We start from the raw sequence: 18,752 nt of genomic DNA on the forward strand, positions 1-18,752 counted from the left end.
AATATGCAAAATGGAATATGCCCTGAGAAGAAAATAGTATTTGAAACTTCTGCTTCCTCATCTGTCGAATTGGAGCGATCAAATGTCAATAATTTTACAATTATTAAAAATTATGTAGAAACCAATAATATTTCAAGCAATGTATCATCTCGATGTATCAGCCCATCTCGTGCTCCTGCTGAAAATGCTGAAATTTTATGCCATAATTTGAAATTATCAACAGAAGTATTTATAAACTATCTTAGAATCTTAGATGTTGGGCTATTAGCCATCATATTGCTATAACTGCTGTTAGCGATTCATTAAAAATTTTAAAATTACATCTAAAAATGAACTCATTGCCTTCAGATGCACGCACTATATTAAAAACCGAAGATGTGAGTAATAAAATAACTAATCTACCTCCTGGAAAGTACTATCACTTTGGATTGAAACCAAAGTTATTAATGAAATTAATTCAGAACAATTTCAAAGGAGATGAAGTAAACATATCAATACATATTAATGGATGGACCTAAGTCGTCTACAGACGATTCCGAGTCTCGACATCGAACTCGCGAAACTCATGTTCGACCGTTAGACGCCGTGCCGTCGTAAGCGGTGAGATCCCGACGACGGGCAGAGGCGCCGTACGGCAAACCGGGCTCGTGCGACGACCGGACCGCGAGGACCGGCCGCCTAGTAGTGTGTCACATTGTTTTGAGCCTTTCGACTCACGAGACTCCTAGAGATATCATTGCCACCTTTGACTAGAGAGGACTTCCTCTAACAAAAAGTAACAATAGCCAATTTTGGTCAATTTTGATACAAATTGAAGAATTAAAACAACTTAGGCCATTTCCAATTGGCGTTTATCATGGAGAAAATAAGCCTATAAATAACAGTAATATTTTTTTATAAAAATTTACTGAAGAAATGAAAATTTTGCAAGAAGAAGGTTTGCATTTCAATAATCAAATTCTAAAAGTAAACATTAGCACAATTCTGTGCAATGTTCAGCAAAAGTCTTTATATTGTGAGTAAAATATTTCAACTCTTGTCAGAGCTGTACGAAATGTTGGGCCAAAGATTCATTTGTTAATAATAGAATGACTTTTCCCGAACTAAATTCTAAACTAAAAACAGATGATAAATTCCAATCACAAACTGATGAAGATTATCATAAAAACAAATATAGATAGATACACACAGTCGCGTAAATCGTGCCGTATATTCACCACCGCGTAATCGTACTCCTCGATGTAAGTCTGCCGATAAGTGAGTACGTAGTCATATGGCCACGCAGCAGTCTGGTCACGTCGCCGATGCCGCTTAGGAGCTCGCGCGAGAAACTCAGCAAGGAACATAGATCAGACATCAATAAAAAGTCTGGTTCCCCTTCTGTCATCTCGTGCCATCATATACAAACTGACCATGAGTTTGATTGGGACAACGTAGAGATTCTGGACATTGAGCCATCTCTCCGTAAGAGATTAATTTCCGAGATGGTACACATTAAGCGATAGTCATCTCCGTTAAACAAACAGAAAGATACGGAATCTCTCTCAGTAGACTATCTTCCTGTTCTTAATTTGTTCCCACCTTAGTAACTTCGTGCTCCCCCTTCCTTTCCTTCTTTCCCTCCCGTTCCTTCCTCCCCTTTTTTGTATATATACGGTTCGTTCTCTCGCCGCCGAGTATTTTATAAGTCAATTTTAACTTTACACATCAGCACGGAAATGTCGATCCTGCAAAATAATTCACAACAGATTGAAACAAACTCAGATGTACGTATTCTTATATTTGATCATTATTCCTTCTACAAACCCGCTGAATTAATTTTGACTCAATCACAATTCTTACAGTATAGTCCACTTCGGATTCAACCTTGTTGCGTTGACTGTCGTTGCGTTAATTTAGTTGCTGTCGGACAACCAATTTGGTTTCCGAAGACTGCGATCCACGACTGACGCGTTGTTTCTGGTCAAGAAGATCGTCACTGAGGCTCGCGCGAATGGGAAGGTCGCACTTGCCTTCTCATTGCACATAGAAAACGCGTTTAATTCGGTCAAATTACCCGGAATAAGAACACCTCTCCGCACGAAGAATTTCCCGCTCTATCTTCGCAGGATTGTGGAAGCATTCCTCTCCGGGAGAAGGATTAGATTTTTTACGCGCAATGGCAAGCGTTGTTTCAGATGGGTTAACAGGGGTGTCCCACAGGGCTCGGTTCTGGGCCCCCTGTTGTGGAACCTTGCTTTCGATCTCGTGCTAAGAACTCTGATTTTCGACGGCTGTCATATCATTTGCTACGCCGACGACACACTACTCATAATCGTAGAGGACGATCTGGACGCCGCGTGTGCCCTTTTATGGGAGTGTTTAACCAGAATTCTAATTAACATCAGTGCACTTGGCCTTAAGATTTCCTGGGCAAAATCCGAGGCGATGCTCTTCGGTCGAGCTCCTGCCAACTCCTTTTTCGAGTTTGAAGGTCATAGGATTAGGATTGCAAAAAGTATGAAATACCTCGGAGTATATATTGATGGGACATGGTCTTTTAACACGCATTTCACTTATATAGCGGACAAAGTTACTAGAGTAAGTAGGGCCCTGTGTGGGATTCTCCCGAACTTGAGAGGTCCAATCGAGTGTAAGAGGAGACTTTACTACAGTGTGGTGATGTCGATCGTGCTCTACGCGGCCCCGATCTGGAGCGACGAACTCGCTAGTTCGGGTAGCAAACAGCGGATTCTGCGCCGCGCACTTCGCCTTGCGGCACTCAGAACTAGTGATGGCAGTATTCGAGTACAAAGAATCGATAGTATTCGATTCCTCAAAGTTCTCGATGTTCTCGAGAACAAGTGTTGGTAGTTCTCGGACTCGGACTCGGTTCTCGAACCAAGAACTACAACCATGAAGACTACAACCCTACTGCTGGGATTTCAGTTCTCGGTGTCCAAGTTGAAATTCGAGCTGATAGTGGCGCTCTTGTTCTCATTCGTACTCTATGGCTGCGTTCCGTTTTACGCATATGCGCGCATTTATCTATAGTTCATGTCACGTACATTGTAAAAAATGCGCGCAATGCATGAAACAGAACGCAGCCTAGTTCTCGTTCTCGCTCTCGCGTATGATTGTAGCAAACAACGCGTTCTAATTATGCGCATGTGCCTTGTAAGTTCCTCTGCCTGGCAACACTGGTGATATGGTAGTTTTTACTTTTTAGTTGGTTTGGTAACAATGTGAATTTTACATAAATCATACGGTGAAGCTTTCACAAGGCTTAATTGTACCACCACCACCATCACCTAACCTAACCCCGCTAAGTCTTATAATTAAAAAATTAATTTAATCAATATAATTATAAATAATAGATATGAAACCGGGAGCGAAAAAATCCATTGTGTGGAATTACTACACTAAAAGTAGTAAAGATAAAAAAATTATTTGTAATTTGTGCAGCTGTGTCACAAAATAATGCTCCCTTAAAAAAAAAGCTAGTGATGAATCGAATTTCGTATCTAAACGTCCACGGCAATTAAAATTATTTGGAGCTCGATGTAATGAACTATCAGCTCAAGATAAAAAAGAAATTGATGGAAAATTAATCAAAATGATAACATCTGATTATCAGCCATTATCCATAGTTGAGAATGAAGGTTTTCGGGAATATACAAACAAATTGAATCCTTTGTACACTATACCAAGCAGAAAACATTTATCTGTGAATATGTTACCAAATTTATATACAGAATCAGTTTCGGAGTTGAAGAAAAAATTGGATTCCGTTTGGAATGTTGCGATCACAACAGACATTTGGACATCTGATAGTGCCAAAGGATATATAACGGTGACTAGTCATTTCATTCATAATGATAAGATGTGTGCATATGTTTTGGCAACCAAAGAAATTTGTGGATCTCACACCGCAGAAAATATTGGAAATGTGTTGACGACCATATTAAATGAATGGCAAATTTTCAATAAAGTAGTGACTATCGTGTCAGACAATGGAGCAAATATTAAAAAATCAATAAATGAACATTTGCGAAAATATCACCATCCGTGTGTGGCACACACCCTAAACCTAAGTGTAACTGAAGCCATATCATCCAATTACAAAATTCCCGAAATTCTGAAGAAATGTAGAAATCTAGTTGGCCATTTCAAACACAGTGCTCTTTCTACAGAAAAATTGAAAAACATTCAACTTCAAATGGGATTTCCAATATTAAAAGTTAAGCAGGATGTAGCTACACGATGGAACTCTTCTCTCATAATGATGGAAAGGCTTCTGCAAATTAAAGACGCCCTTTCGATGGTCATAACCAATCTCCCGAAAGCTCCTGAATTTCTAGATGCTTCTGAATGGATGATTTTAAAAGACTGTGTTCCAATATTGAAACCTGTCGAAATTTTAACTACGGTTCTTTCGGGCGAGAAATACCCAACCATTTCATTGGTTATACCATTGATAAGAGGTTTACAACACACCCTTAAAAATATACAAACCGAAACTAGTTGTGGCGAGATGCTGAAAACGAGTTTATCGGAAATAGTCAGTCGCCGGCTTGGGTGTTTAGAACAAAATAAAATAGTAGCCAAAGCAACTTTCTTAGACCCAAGATTCAAAAAAATCGGATTTGGATTAGAAGAAAATGCCAACAACACCCAAAAATGGATTTCGGACGAACTTACCTATTTGATAAATAAAAAAAATAGTTCGTCAACTTTAACTACTTCGGAATTAGAACCTACTACATCAACATCACAAAATGCTGAAAACATATGGGCTCACTTTGACAATAAGATAGCTCAAGTTAAATCTTATACTACTCCAACTACAACTGCAATCCTCGCAATAAGGCAATATTTAGAGTTGCCTCTTATAGAAAGATCGAAGAGTCCACTTGAGTTCTGGAAAGAGCACAAACTAATGTTTCCCGAATTGTATGAATTAGCCACGAAATACCTCTGTGTTCCAGGAACATCGGTTTCTTCAGAGAGGGTATTTTCCAAAACAAACCAATTGACTAACGACAGAAGAAACCGTCTTTCACCAAAGAATTTAGATATGATAATATTCTTAAATGCTTTCTGCCAATAAGTAGGGGAGACCGGGGCAATTCGTGACAACGCGAAAAATTTGAAATGCGCGCCATCGGAACCCATGCGCAGCTAAAAATCTGAAATAATTACTGTGGGTGGCGCTAGTGGCCTTCTATGTTACAACGAAGTTTGACACGCGTATTTACCGTGTAACGTTGGCAGTGTCAGAAAAAGTGCTTTTGTGTTGTCGAAGTAAAATTTTCAGATCTCGGATTTTTTGTGTTTACTACGAATTCATCCGTTAGAAATATCATTCGGTAAGTTTTACTTGTTCTCTAGATTGTTATACACGTATGTGAATCACAGATTGTATGCACTTTCATCTTGTCTGGATTTTTTGCAAACCGAAAAATGAAAAGTGACGCTGGGGCATTTCGTGACACGAGCACTCGGGGTATTTCGTGACACGGTGCTTACGAAAAAGCGTTCGGGGCGGCTCGGGGTTAGGTTTTGGTATAGTGCACGTAACATATGCTATACCAAAATCTAACTCCGAGCCGCCCCGAGCGCTTCTTCGTAAGCACCCAATAATTAACTAGAGTTCTAAAATTTCAAACCTCATTTTTTGTCCAACGCACCAATCGGAAGCGCCGGAAGTGCGAACAAAAGTGGCTGGATGATTGCTTCTGATTTTGTGTTGTTTTTGAGACATTTTCAAAACCACTGTCAGGCTTCAGCGGCAAATCCTGTGCTTTTAATTCTGGACAATCATCAATCTCATATCTCAATTGATGCCCTCCAGTTTTGTCAACAGCATCATATCACAGTTTTATCTTTGCCGCCCCACTGTTCACATAAACTCCAACCCCTGGATAGGAGTGTTTTTGGTCCATTAAAAAAATCTTATAATACGCATTGAGATTATTGGATGTTGAATAATCCCGGAAGAACGATGACGTTCTATGACATCCCTTCAATCGTCACCTCAGCATTGCCTTTAGCCGCAACAAGTTCAAATATCAGATCCGGATTTCAAACTGCAGGAATCTTTCCTCTCAATCCAGACGTTTTTCAGGAAATTGATTTCTTGCCCGGTCATGTCACTGATAGAGCATGGAGTGGAGAGGACCAATCACGGCCAGAATCGTCAACCGAAAATGGTATGCCCAAGGCCTCAAGCCCAAACATCAGCGACGATGACATTCCCCTCGCTGAGGTCCTTCAATCCATTCGATCGTTTCCCAAAGCGGGCGAAAGGAAGGTCACGAGAAGAGCACGAAAACGCAGGAAGACTGCAATTCTGACTGACGCCAACGAAGTAGACGCACTGATAGAGGAGCAAACACATAAATCCAAAAAAACCAACAAGAATGTGAGGAAGAAGCCTTCCAAAGAGCAACCAGCTCGCAGACAACGTGGACGCCCGAGAAAAGTCATTCGTTGCAGTTCTAATGATGACTAAAGCACTTCTTAATCATTTTTTGTCTTTTTTATCTTGTTTCAGAGTAAATTAATGTTATGAGTTTTGAATAAAGTCATTAAAACAGGATAGAACAGGAGTGTCACGATTTGCCCCGTACTCTGTCACGATTTACCCCGGTATCGGGGTAATTCGTGACACGAGACATGGTGAGACATTTTGTGTTCTACTCTAAAAGTTATGTAATAAAAAGACACAAATAAAATTTTTTTTTAAACTAGAGGGTTGAACCATTAAAAAACTACTGTCAGTATTTTTTTATCTATAACAGTGTTCTCAGGAAAAATTGGTAAACGCGAAATGTCACGATTTGCCCCGGTCTCCCCTATATATTATTCAGAGTTTCAAGACTTATTTTTTATAATATATTTTATGAGATTATTCATTTTGTTTTATTTTAGATTATTATTTTTATTTTGTTTCGCATATTTTCAGTTGTATACATTAATAAGTATATCCTGATATAAAAATCCTTTTGTTTCATACAAATATAGGTTGAAATTCGACCATCAAAAATGTAGATGTGATATAATATTCTTAAATGCGTTTTTCAATAAGCATCTAACTATTGCTAAGAGTTTCATGTTTACTTTGTTGGAATATATTTTATAAGATTATTAATTTTGTTTCATTTCAGATCATATTTTTATTTTGTTTAAAACAAGCGTTGTAGATCTCGGTTATCGGTGTTAAAGTTCAATTGAAATGATTTGAGATTTGAGTCGACAATGGCTCCAATCGATCCGAATTTTGAAACCGAGAACAACAAAACCCTTCCGCTACTAGGGGTATTAGTTTAACTTTAGAATATGTTTGTTGTTCACCACTTTATCTGTAATAACTTTATATATTAATATATTTCCCTTCTTTTGTCTACAATTCTGCATTAAAGTGTGATCTATAGAGACGAAAAAAAAATTTAGACGCAACGTGCATGTTTCAAATAAAATAAAAAAGTAATGCAATTTTACATTAAGGCATTCTTGGTTTCTTATAAATTTTTTGTACACAAATTAAACATTGCCCAACATTATAAGTTTAAATTTTATTAAAAACTTACGTAACGATATAATTCCATTTTTATTAAATTATAATAAGTACCATTCTCTCATTTATTTCAAATTTCTTTTAAATGCATAAAATGTATCTCATTGAAAAATATCTTTTATATATGAAATATTTTATTATAAAAATTTTATTGTTTAATAATACTATTATATATGACTGTACTAACGGTCATACATTCTAACATCCTTGCAAGAAATCAAACATAAGAAATAAAACTATTTTCTTCAATATCTATTTACAATAAAACATCAAATGAAAAATAAATTATGAATCGCGTTCACATAAGCAAATCTACCAAGTATTCCTCAAATTCTTTCTCTCTTTTCTTTTCCACGTCTTCAGTTGGTTTTTCTTTCCAGATATTCGACTCATTTGTGTCAGTATTTTCACTGCTTTGTATTTCAGTCGAGCTGGAATCTATCTCCGCTCTATTATCTGATTTTGGAGTACTGGATACAGTAGGCACATTGTTGTTACTTTCGGAATTTGTGTCTAAACGCCTCAAAGACTTTCCCCTTTTCACCTCCCGCTTTTGTGATCGATAATTGAGTTTTACCGAGCATTCCGAGCAAAGTCCTTAACATGAAAAGAAAAAAGAAAAAATTAATTTGTCTTATGGGGAGCAGTCTCATACATATAAATTGTCTTGTCTTTAAACTGATTATAAAACATACTTAATTTTACTAGTGCATTCTTTTTTTCGCCATGTTCTACATAGCCAAAATTAAGCTCCCAAGAACGCAAATTCTCTTTCTCCTTGCACGTTTTACTGCCACACTCAAACTGTCCTTTTCCAACTATTACTTCCTTCTCGGTTCTCCACCTCAAAGCAACCTATGCATATCAAACTAATAATGTTAATTAACTTACTCATAATTATTTTTATAATCAATTCACCATATAATCAATACGGAGATATAAATACGTAATAAAGATATTTCGTACCTTATTATATTTGTAATACGTAAGGTCACATATGCAGTACTCCTTAAACAATTTGTCATAGTATTTCTTAGCTAATTTTGCACCCTATGTGTCTGGAATATCCTCTTGCTCCCAGAGAAACTTGTGGTTCTCTCTGATGACATCGTAATCAGTTTTGTCTCGGGACCTTGAAACTATATATGTGCAGTAATTACAACAGCAGCAACTGGTCGGAGCTCTGACGTTCCGACCGAGAACGGAAAATAACATTTATATTACGCACGATAAGATTCTATAGTTCTCGGTTCTCGGTTCTTGGATAGTCATTCGATTTTTAAAAGTATTCGAGTACCAAGTAATCGATTCTCAAATGTATTTGATTCTGCCCATCACTACTCAGAACTGTTATGGCGTATAGGACAGTCTCCTACGAGGCCGCTACTCTGCTGTCCAGGATTCCTCCCGTGTACCTTTATGCAGCGTATCTGAAGCGCGTATATCTGAGACTGCGTGAATTGAAAGAATTGGGCACTTACACCGCCGAATCGCCTGCCGGGGAGCATGCCGTGAAATGGCTGGAGCTGCGAAGACAGTGGGCTGTACATATTGACGACGAACGACTGTCGGGTAAGAGAATACGGGAAGCCATCTCCCCGAACTTTGAGTCATGGCTGGACCGTCGGACCGGTTTTCTCACCTTTCGCATAACACAATTCCTGTCTGGTCACGGCTGCTTTGGGGCTTTTCTGTTTAAAATCGGAAAGGAGAAAACCCCGATCTGCCGTTATTGCAATCTTGCTGAGGATACAGCTGATCATATACTCTCTGCGTGTAACTACTGAGAGTTGGAGCGTGGGGAGCTGACCGCGGTAGTGGGGCAAGACCTCTCTCTGCCCGCGGTTATTGGACAAATGTGTAATTCTCGAGAAGCTTGGTGCGCCTTCTCGACCTTCGTCGAACGAGTTCTTCGCTGTAAAGAAGAGGACGAAAGGAGGAGACAGCAGGGAATTGCGGATCCTGCGAATATCGTGGGAATTGCGGCTGGGAATGACGATCTCCCTCCCTAATTTGTTAACTATGCGCTTTCCGAAATTATATATCTCTGTATTACTTGCGTGCGGTATTTGAATGACAACTTGCGGCGTGCGCTCGCGGTGACTAGTCCCGGTACTCCTGTGGGGCGGTCGGGCTCTGGCCGGATCCCTGGGGGGCTGGCAGCCCGGGGCCGGTCGGCGCCCGGCGTCCCCTGGGCTGTCGGACGGCACCGTGTTTCTTCATGCTGTTTGTGATCGTCTGGTTTGTTGTTTCGGTTCTGGTGCATCCGCCGTGGCTGGTTGCTGGGTCCCTCTGGGGTCGGTCGGCCGTGGCTCGCCGCTCGCCGCTCTTTGGGGCTCCAGCCTTATTGCTCCTCGGCAATGAGGGCTGGAAGCCTCTTCGTGGCGGTGGGGCGCGGTTGGTCGGCCCCGGGGGGATTCCCGGGGCCTTGCGGCGGTTTGCGCCGATTATTACACGTTCTCGTGCCCTTCCCCTGGGTTCCCTGCCCCCCCCCCCTCGGGGGTGGCGGGCTTGGGGGATGGACACAGCTTTAATTTTGCCGAGTGAAATTCCTCGGCCCGTGATGCGGACTCGAGGATTCGAGCCCGGCTTATGTTGGTGGTGGGTATATGTCCCTTTATGTTTACGAGCCCGTGGATTCGGGCTCGTGTTAATATGTGAAACCCCTCTCCGGATAGAGGGAGTTCCTGTTTGTGTGGTACGTATATGTCCTGTGGATATGTACGTCTTACTGTTGGGGGGTGGGTTCCCCGGGTGAATTCCCCCGCAGCCAATGAGGAGACTCCTCAATGATATGACTGCTCGCGGTCATTATCATGAGGAGTGTCCGAGGCGGTCGAATGTTCGTGCGCATGGCGCGCGGCCTTTCTCGACTAGGGAATTATATTCCTCCGGGGACGAAGCCCCCCAGGGTTAGACTCACGGTGGTCGTCTAATTGTCGGATTACGTGTTTCCTAGCGCCTCGGCGTGAAGATCGTCCCGTTATGTGATGTAATACCACGTGTGCTTCCACGTAACGTGACTATGGTCCATTGTGCTGATTGTTAGGGAGAGGGGTTTTAGTGGGTGCAAGTCCCACATACCCCGGGTGGCCGGGGCCCGGGAAGATGCGCGAGGCATTTCCCCTCTTCCGCGTAAACAAAAAAAAATTTAGTTGCGTTAATTTTAGTGTAAGAGTATGTAACGTGTAAACTTTTTCGAAATTTGGACTTAATTGTTATTTGACACTGAAGATGGTCCCATAAGGGCCCGAAACGTTTGTCAATTTGTTTCCTTAATATAGAATTTTACAACACTTCCACCTTGTTGCGGCTTGAAGCTCCTTTTTCTGTGATTTATTTTTAATCTTGTGAGCCTGTTTGATATATATATTTCATTTTCTTATTTAAATAAAACATTTTTGAAGTAATTAGTGGTAATATTATAACACACACACACAAATTAAATTTTTCGAAAATACTTTACAGCAAATCATAAATAAAATAAAATAATTTGCACTTGCCAGAATAAAAATGAAGAAACATTTGTTTTTATTTAATTTTTAATATTTTGATTATTAACATTTAATAGTACAAATTATTCAATATATTATCATTATATTTTAATTAAAATCGAATGTTTCTTTATTTTACTTCCTCTTAGAGAAAGTTTTGTTTTGACTAATTTTGACTAGCAAGACAGTTAAAATTTTAAAAAATTTTTAAGATTTTGGACTGAAGTTCGGACGAAACTAATAATTAAGACTCCCTTTAATCATGATTTTATCGAACAGAAATTCTGTAAAAAGATTAATGAGACTTATAGATCTATCGGGACTGAATTTGGTGAGAATCGATGGAGGAGTTCAAACTTTTTAAAATTGGTTGATACTTTGGTTAAGTGGTTAATAAATTTTAAGCAGATTTAAGCTAATTTTGAGCAGGATAAGCTAGTGTATATAGTATTTAAATAAGTCCGTAAGATAGAACTTTTGCACATTACTTCCTCATAATTATCCACTTTTCAAAAAACTTCCTCTATGAGGAAACTAAAATCGATCAACATACTTCCTTGTAAATTGTGGCAAATACAAATTGTTTTATGGGATTTACGATTTTTTGTAAAGTACTTTTGAATTTTTTACAATAAATGTTAGTAAATTATAGCCAGTAAAAGTAAACGTATTCTGGTATATTTAGAAAATTCCCTGGTAGACATTTATTTTTATTGAACTTCTATCTCTATCAGAAAAATGTGTACTTAAGGAGCTATTCTAATAGTAGTATTATTTTAGGTGATAAAGAGGCTCTGGAACTATTATGCATAAATAGTAACACGGGAAAGATATCAGATCCTTCAGAGAAAATATTCTCATCCGAAGTACTCGACAAAAAGAAAGAGCAGCAACAGGGGAAAAAAATAAGAAAGACTGCTCAGAACAAAGCCAGTGCTCAGGTTGCCGCAGAAATTGCGAAAGACACATCGATTTTTGATGACACAAGCGTAAACGACACGAGTCCACGATCGTTTGAAACCGTACCTTCGCAAGGAACTCATCCACCACTCACGACCAGCAACGCATTCAGTGCCTCGCCCTCCACTGCGACTGTGAATTCTTCATTAACTTCGCAAGGAACTCATCCACCACCCATGACCAGCAACGCATTCTGTGCCTCGCCCTCCACTGCGACTGTGAAATATTCGAATAATTCTTATGCACAATCTCCACTTTCGCCAAGAAAATCTCGAAGTCCCCAGAATCTAGAGCTACTATCTGCTTGTCCGTCAACAGCAAGTAAATTTGGATGCAAACTCGCTCCAACAGCACAATCAACCCAGGCTTTGCTCCCTTCCAGTTGTATCTCATTCACAGATTCGAATTACACAGCGACACTAAATCCGAGATATTCTCAGCCAGTGACTACATACTCGCCAGTAGTGACAGAAAGTCCGCAATAGTTTCCGACAATGACTACACCACCTCTGCCACTCCCAACACAGCAGTACTTCGACAAATCAACGGCACAAGAACTACGGCAGCCTAAACACAGATCAGCTTCACAAGCCTCGCAATCTAGTGAGCCACTGCAATCTTGTTCACAACTTCCTGATTTTTCACAATCCAAATGTACACCAGAAAATGATCTTAGGAATAATAGTGATCGTTCAAAAGACAAGTTTGAAAGATTTATGGATGCCTTCATGGCTCTTGCTCCGGAAGGTAAATATATTATTGTATTTTTCTTTCAGTCATTACAGTTACTAATTTCTGCGCTATTTAAAAAAGTATATAGTCTCATTATTAACCATGTTTTCTTTTCTCAGTAACTGAAACAAACATCAGATTCTTTTAAACAGTGGTTACCGCGATGAAGTCGACGTATATACCTGAAAATATTGAAGCTTCAAAGGAATCTTCTCTCAGGGTAATATTGTTTTTTTTTAAATAAAAACACAATGTAAGATAGAAAACACATTAGAAATTCTTTTACTTTGCCAGTAAATAATTAACCATAACGAAATTATTAATCGACTCACTGGCCATGATGTATGTACATATCCAACTCAGTAACTACGCGCCGAATGGGTTTTCCAGACTTTAAAAGTTTTATTCCTCGTTAGATAGTTAAATCATTAAAATCGAAATCACATTATCCTAATTGGTTACGATACTCGCACAGATTGTTGGGGATTCCAGGTTCGAATTCTGGCTGAGGTGATATTTTTTGCAATAAATTCTTTATAACAATTCGATTTTGAATTTAATGATTTCACTATCTAACGAGAAATAAAACTGTGTTTTAAAGTTCGGAAAACTCATTCGGCGCGCAGTTACTGAGTTGGAAGAGATGTACATCATGGCCAGTTGAGTCGATTAATAATTTCGTTACGGTAAGATAGAAACTTTGAGATTTTGTGATAATACAATTTTTTGCCAACATTTTTGTTGTTGCAGATTTCCGATTTCTATACATCTCCCGGCAAAGGCAAGGTAAATTGTGTGTGTGTGTGTGTGTGTGCGTGTGCGTGTGTGCGTGTGCGTGTGCGTGTCGCGTGCGTGTGCGTGTGTGTGTATTGTATATATTATAATTTGCCATTCCCTACCACGCTATTATTTATAATTTTAGACTGGGCATGTGACTGGAGCGGTGCTAAGATTACCGAAGAAAAATTTATTGATAGTATAAATGGAGGGGTAAAAACCACAGTGGTGTAAGTCAAATTTTTAAAAATATTTTCTCGTGTGCATAGATGCAATCTGTACAATATATAAATTGCATCTATACACACGAGAAAATTTTTTTAAAAATTTGACTTACACCACTGTGGTTTTTACCCCTCCAAATAAAGCTGCGTATAATAAAAGGAAGGCTCGCAATCAAGCTAAGCAAATTCCGAAAATTCCGAAAAAGGATGCCGAAGAGACACCCCAAGCCAGGAGCGACAGATAATCAAACAAAGGCTAATATTGCGTAAGAATTGTACTACGATATTTAATTACACAACAAGGGGCCAGCCTGATGCCCGGGAAGTCGTGTTGTCGGGGCGCTGCCCTTCTGAAGATTGTCGGGAGGACAATCTATAGGAAGAAGGGGGGCAGTGTTGCGCCCGTGCTGAGACACCCGTTGCGCGCTAAACTTCGCTCATGAGAAGCCTGAACTTCGCTCACGAATAGCTTCAAGCCGAAGCGCGATCCCTAACGACGGGATGTATTGATCGGTTTAGAATTACAACGACTGTCAGATCTACGGGGAGACTCCGATCGTTCGGACGTGTTCTCCACCTGAAACGCTTGTACAGAATTCCTAATAAACCTGAGTTCCTTTCTTAATAAAGTGTTCACCCTCTTTTACTACGCGAGTCCGGGAGTGCGCGGCGCGAACGCGAGTGACTGCCCAGTGAGAAATACCTCATCAAAACGATATCAAATTGACGTCAAATAGATGAAATTTTCATCTATTTGACGTCAATTTGATATCGTTTTGATGAGGTATTTCTCACTGGGTGTAAGATAGCGGAGCGCAGCGCAACAATAGTTTTGGCATTGTGAATGAGTTGGACTGTTGAGGAGAGCGGACGTGGTTATTCAGGCGGAGATAGACAGTAGGATGTAGCGGATACAGTAGGAAGAGAGAGGAGAGAGGCAGGGAGTAGGAAAGAGCGGAGGCAGGAGAATAAGGGGACATACGGTAGGTCAATTGTAGGAAATTGGAATCTATTTTAAGAGACACTAAAGAAACTCAAAAGACGAGTTAGGTTAGAGTGGCAGGAAAAGACACGAATATAAAGAAGACGGGCGTAGCCCCTTCCCCGCAAGCAGGGGGGTGGGGGTGGACCTCCTTTCGCGTGGAAAGTTGAAAACCTGAACCGTACAATGACAGACCTCGTTTCGCCCTGTAAGCAGGGGTGAGGCGGGGTGTGTGTGTATGTGTGAATAGTTGGTATAGGAAAGTCGTAGATATTAGGAACAGTCATGTTTATGTATAACGTAGTAATCTATTTATGAGACATTCCAAGTTTTTATTTACATTAGTTGAAAAGTAGCTACATGAGAAAGGACGTTTTATCAACATAGATTTACCGATTCTTCACAGTTTGTTGAAAGCTTTCAATATGCGACTACACGAATTTCTGAGCCTCGTTGAGGATGAGAATAAGTTAATAGATTTTTTGGGAGAGCGAAAAGTTATTCATACAGAAATTAAATGTCCACGATGTGAAGCAAACATTAGTTTAAATCGTGGGCGTATGCTTTTTCTGTGTTATAATGTAACATATAAACAATGTAAAAAGTAAAAACGACAGAAAAGGTTGTGCAATTTTTCAATAAGTCCGTTTCATAAGACATGGTTTCCGCACTCACATTTGAGTATACAAGATTCATGCAGATTAGTATATTTCTTAATGATACATCCGCCTCGACATATATTTCTCATGGATGAACTAAATATTACTCATCACACTGTTGTCGATTGGTCAAATTTTTTTCGCGAGGTACTTTTCATATTTTTATACTTAATTATATTTTCGTTTTTTGTATTTAAGAATTCTTTTTCAGCTTTGTCTTAATTGGCTAGAGGATAATAATGAAATATTAGGTGGAGAAGGCACTATAGTAGAAATAGATAAAGCAAAAATAGGTACCTATAAGAGAAAATTTGAAAAAGGTCGACTGATTACAGAACAGTGGATATTTGGCGGTTTTAAACGAGAAACAAAAAAATTCTTTGTTGAGTGTGTACTAGATCGTTCTGTAACTACATTGTTAACGGTCATTAAAAAACGAATCAAGCCTGGTACAACAATTATATTCGATTGCTGGAAAGCATATAAATGTCTAGAAAATGAAAGATATAAACATTTAACTGTTAATCATTCGTACAATTTCATTGATCCAGATACTAAAGCTCATACTCAGTATATTGAAAGAGCGTGGAGAGACACTCGTGCTAACATTCCACGATATGGTACTTGCAAAAAACATTATGCTAGTTATCTTGCAGAATTTTTTTTTAAATGAAAATTTACATTTTAAAAACGGATAGAAGCATTTTTTAATATAACAAAATATTACCCATCTTCTTTGTAATAAAAGATAAAATACATGTTTTTACCTCAGTTTATTAATTTTATTTATTTCTCTTTATTAAATAAAAGACTTCAATATATTAATATTAATGATTTACTACTTTAAATGACTTTCCTTTGTTCATATATGTACTATTTCCATATACATAATAGTCGTTTATGCCTTTCAAAACTCAAAATAACTGCTATATTTCTCAAACTTCTTTCATTAATAACTTTTTAATGAACAACGACCGCCGGCTAAAACTTTTTGAAGGTCACTCAGGATGATGACCTTGACAACATATGTCAAGGTCAAAGTCCTCAGTGTGGTTTGACCTTTTATGCATATTTACCCAAAATTGCAATAACAGAATATTTATGTACTATTTCTGTTACTCGAGACAACAACATTCCTCTTCTATGAAAAATTTCACAAATTCACTAAAAACTATTATCAATATTTAAGGAACATTAATTTTGATAATTTTTCTTTTCATTTTCAAACTGAAGCTATAGAGCTGATTTTTTGATTCAACAAAAAAAATACCAGATTTGGATGAGAACAAAGTTCTTTGTGATTTGTCCAACTTCCAAGCCAAAGAAAACTTTTTTAGTCAACAGTTTCTTTGGCAAACTGTTGATCAAATTTCATCAACTGCATGGTGGAGTGGTTTGTGCAAAAGCACAGAGCTTTCAAAAATAGCCGTACGATTTTTTAAACTACCCGCTACCTCAGCTGCCTGCGAGAGGAGTTTCAGTAGATACATATGGTGCAATACACACTTCTAAAATAAATATACTAACAAATGATAGAGCGGCAAAAATTGTCTATATTGCACACAATTTAAAGTTGCAAAGTTCACAACAATTCATTGCTCCTCAAGCAAGCACCAGCACATCTAAAGAGCCTGAAATTTCTGAGACAATATCGGAGTCCAGAGCAAGGGAAATTAGGAATGTTCAGTGAAAACTCGGGGCAGATGGCGCCATGGCGTCTTGTCCTGTCATGGCGGCGTCACCAACCCTAACTCAATATACATGTATGTGTTGGTGTATCTGTGAGCACATCCGTGAGATATAAGGTCTGTTTTCTGTTGCTGCACTCCTGAACTAGTGCACTCTAGTGCACTCTAGTGCACTAGTTTAAAAAGTAACTTGTAATAACCAAAATATGGATATTAAATACATATCTGAAAAAAAACAATATTTTAGGAAAAAACGAGATTTGTTGTTTCTTTTCACAAAAAGAACGTATTTTAGTTCCACAAAAAGAACCATTTGGTTTTTTTTCTATTTGCATCTCTACCTAGGGTTAATTTACGAAAGTCTCGCCTTACGGCGCCGCACGTCGAGAAAGACGAAAGCAACTTTAATGCTGCAACCGGCGATATAATGCATTTTAACGTAACTTTACGTCACGTAACTTTATTCTACAAAATGCAACAGAACTAATTATGTGCCCGTTCTTTAACGAAAGAATGGAATGTATTCGTGGACGCGTGTACATTTCAGTTTGTCGCACTCTCGATATTAATATATACATATACGTTTATCGAAACAAGCTCGCTCTCTCGTTCGCGTTCGTTCGCGATCGCGACAAGAAAAGTGAGAACGCGCCAAACACGCGACCGTTCTCTTCAATCAAACAGCTGATTATTAATTTCCGTCCTTATGAGAGGTTCACGCTATTTATCGAAGCGTCTTCCCGCGCGATTCACTAATTCGGAGTAGAAATCGAAACGGGGGCAGGAGACGCGGGGGGGGGGGGGGTTTGGATTTTCCCTCGGGCGAGGGAGTAAAGGTGCCTTTTGTCTGTGGACAACCTAGCACAAACAATGTAAACCGTTCCTACAAGGAATACTGGAACAAATGCTGTAAGCATACTAAATTATCTTGCCTGTTCCCTTAAGGAACTTGAAGATCAGATAAAGCAGATTCCAATTTTTATTTTTAATCAGTCTATACACGTCTATTTCCGCGAGATAACCCGCGGCTCTAAGATCTTCATCTAGTTTGATCCTGAGATCATCATATTTTCGGCACTGTAGCAGGACGTGCCTCAAGTCCTCACATTCATATCCACAATCACATCGCTGGGTGTCGACATAATTCTTCCTAAATAACGATGAGCCCAGATTGTAATGATTCGTTCTGATCCTGTTGATGAGGGTCACGAAATATCTTTCAGCATTGATCTTGCTAAACCATGGCTTACGAGCCTTCTCGTCGTAGAACTTAGTAAAATAAAATATTCCCTTGTACGTAGAGTCCCGTTTAATAGAGGCCTGCGTGGCGAGCCAAGTTTCCTCTCTAGCAACCGCCATCAGGTCCTCGATTGGGACCTCAATATTCATGTCTGGAGGCTCCTGTGCCGCCTCCCTAGCTAGCCCATCCGCCAATTCATTCCCAGCAATTCCAATATGGGAGGGAATCCATATCAAAACGATCTTCATATCCAACTCCCTCTCCAGTGAGTAAATGAGTAGTCTAGTCTCAACCGCGTATTTGCTCTTATGTACTGTTAAGAGGTTGTTACGGATTGCCGAGAGGGCCGATCTACAGTCTGACATGATAATTATATGGTTGTTTCTTGTTTCCCGTGTGGCTCTCATAAGTTTTAGCGAAGCATTAATAGCGAATATT

At 39.1% G+C, this 18,752-nt stretch overlaps 1 pseudogene; it reads right to left on the reverse strand.

Annotated features, from left to right (window-relative positions):
• Positions 1-7,718: 7,718 nt before the first annotated feature.
• On the reverse strand, positions 7,719-8,788 carry LOC139786676 (protein FRA10AC1 homolog; annotated as a pseudogene).
• Positions 8,789-18,752: the final 9,964 nt, after the last annotated feature.

This window comes from Temnothorax nylanderi, unplaced genomic scaffold, assembly GCF_030848795.1.
Source record: "Temnothorax nylanderi isolate EJ_2023f unplaced genomic scaffold, tnyl_v1.0 TNYL_tig1109_pilon, whole genome shotgun sequence".
NCBI classification, from domain to species: Eukaryota; Metazoa; Arthropoda; class Insecta; order Hymenoptera; family Formicidae; genus Temnothorax; species Temnothorax nylanderi.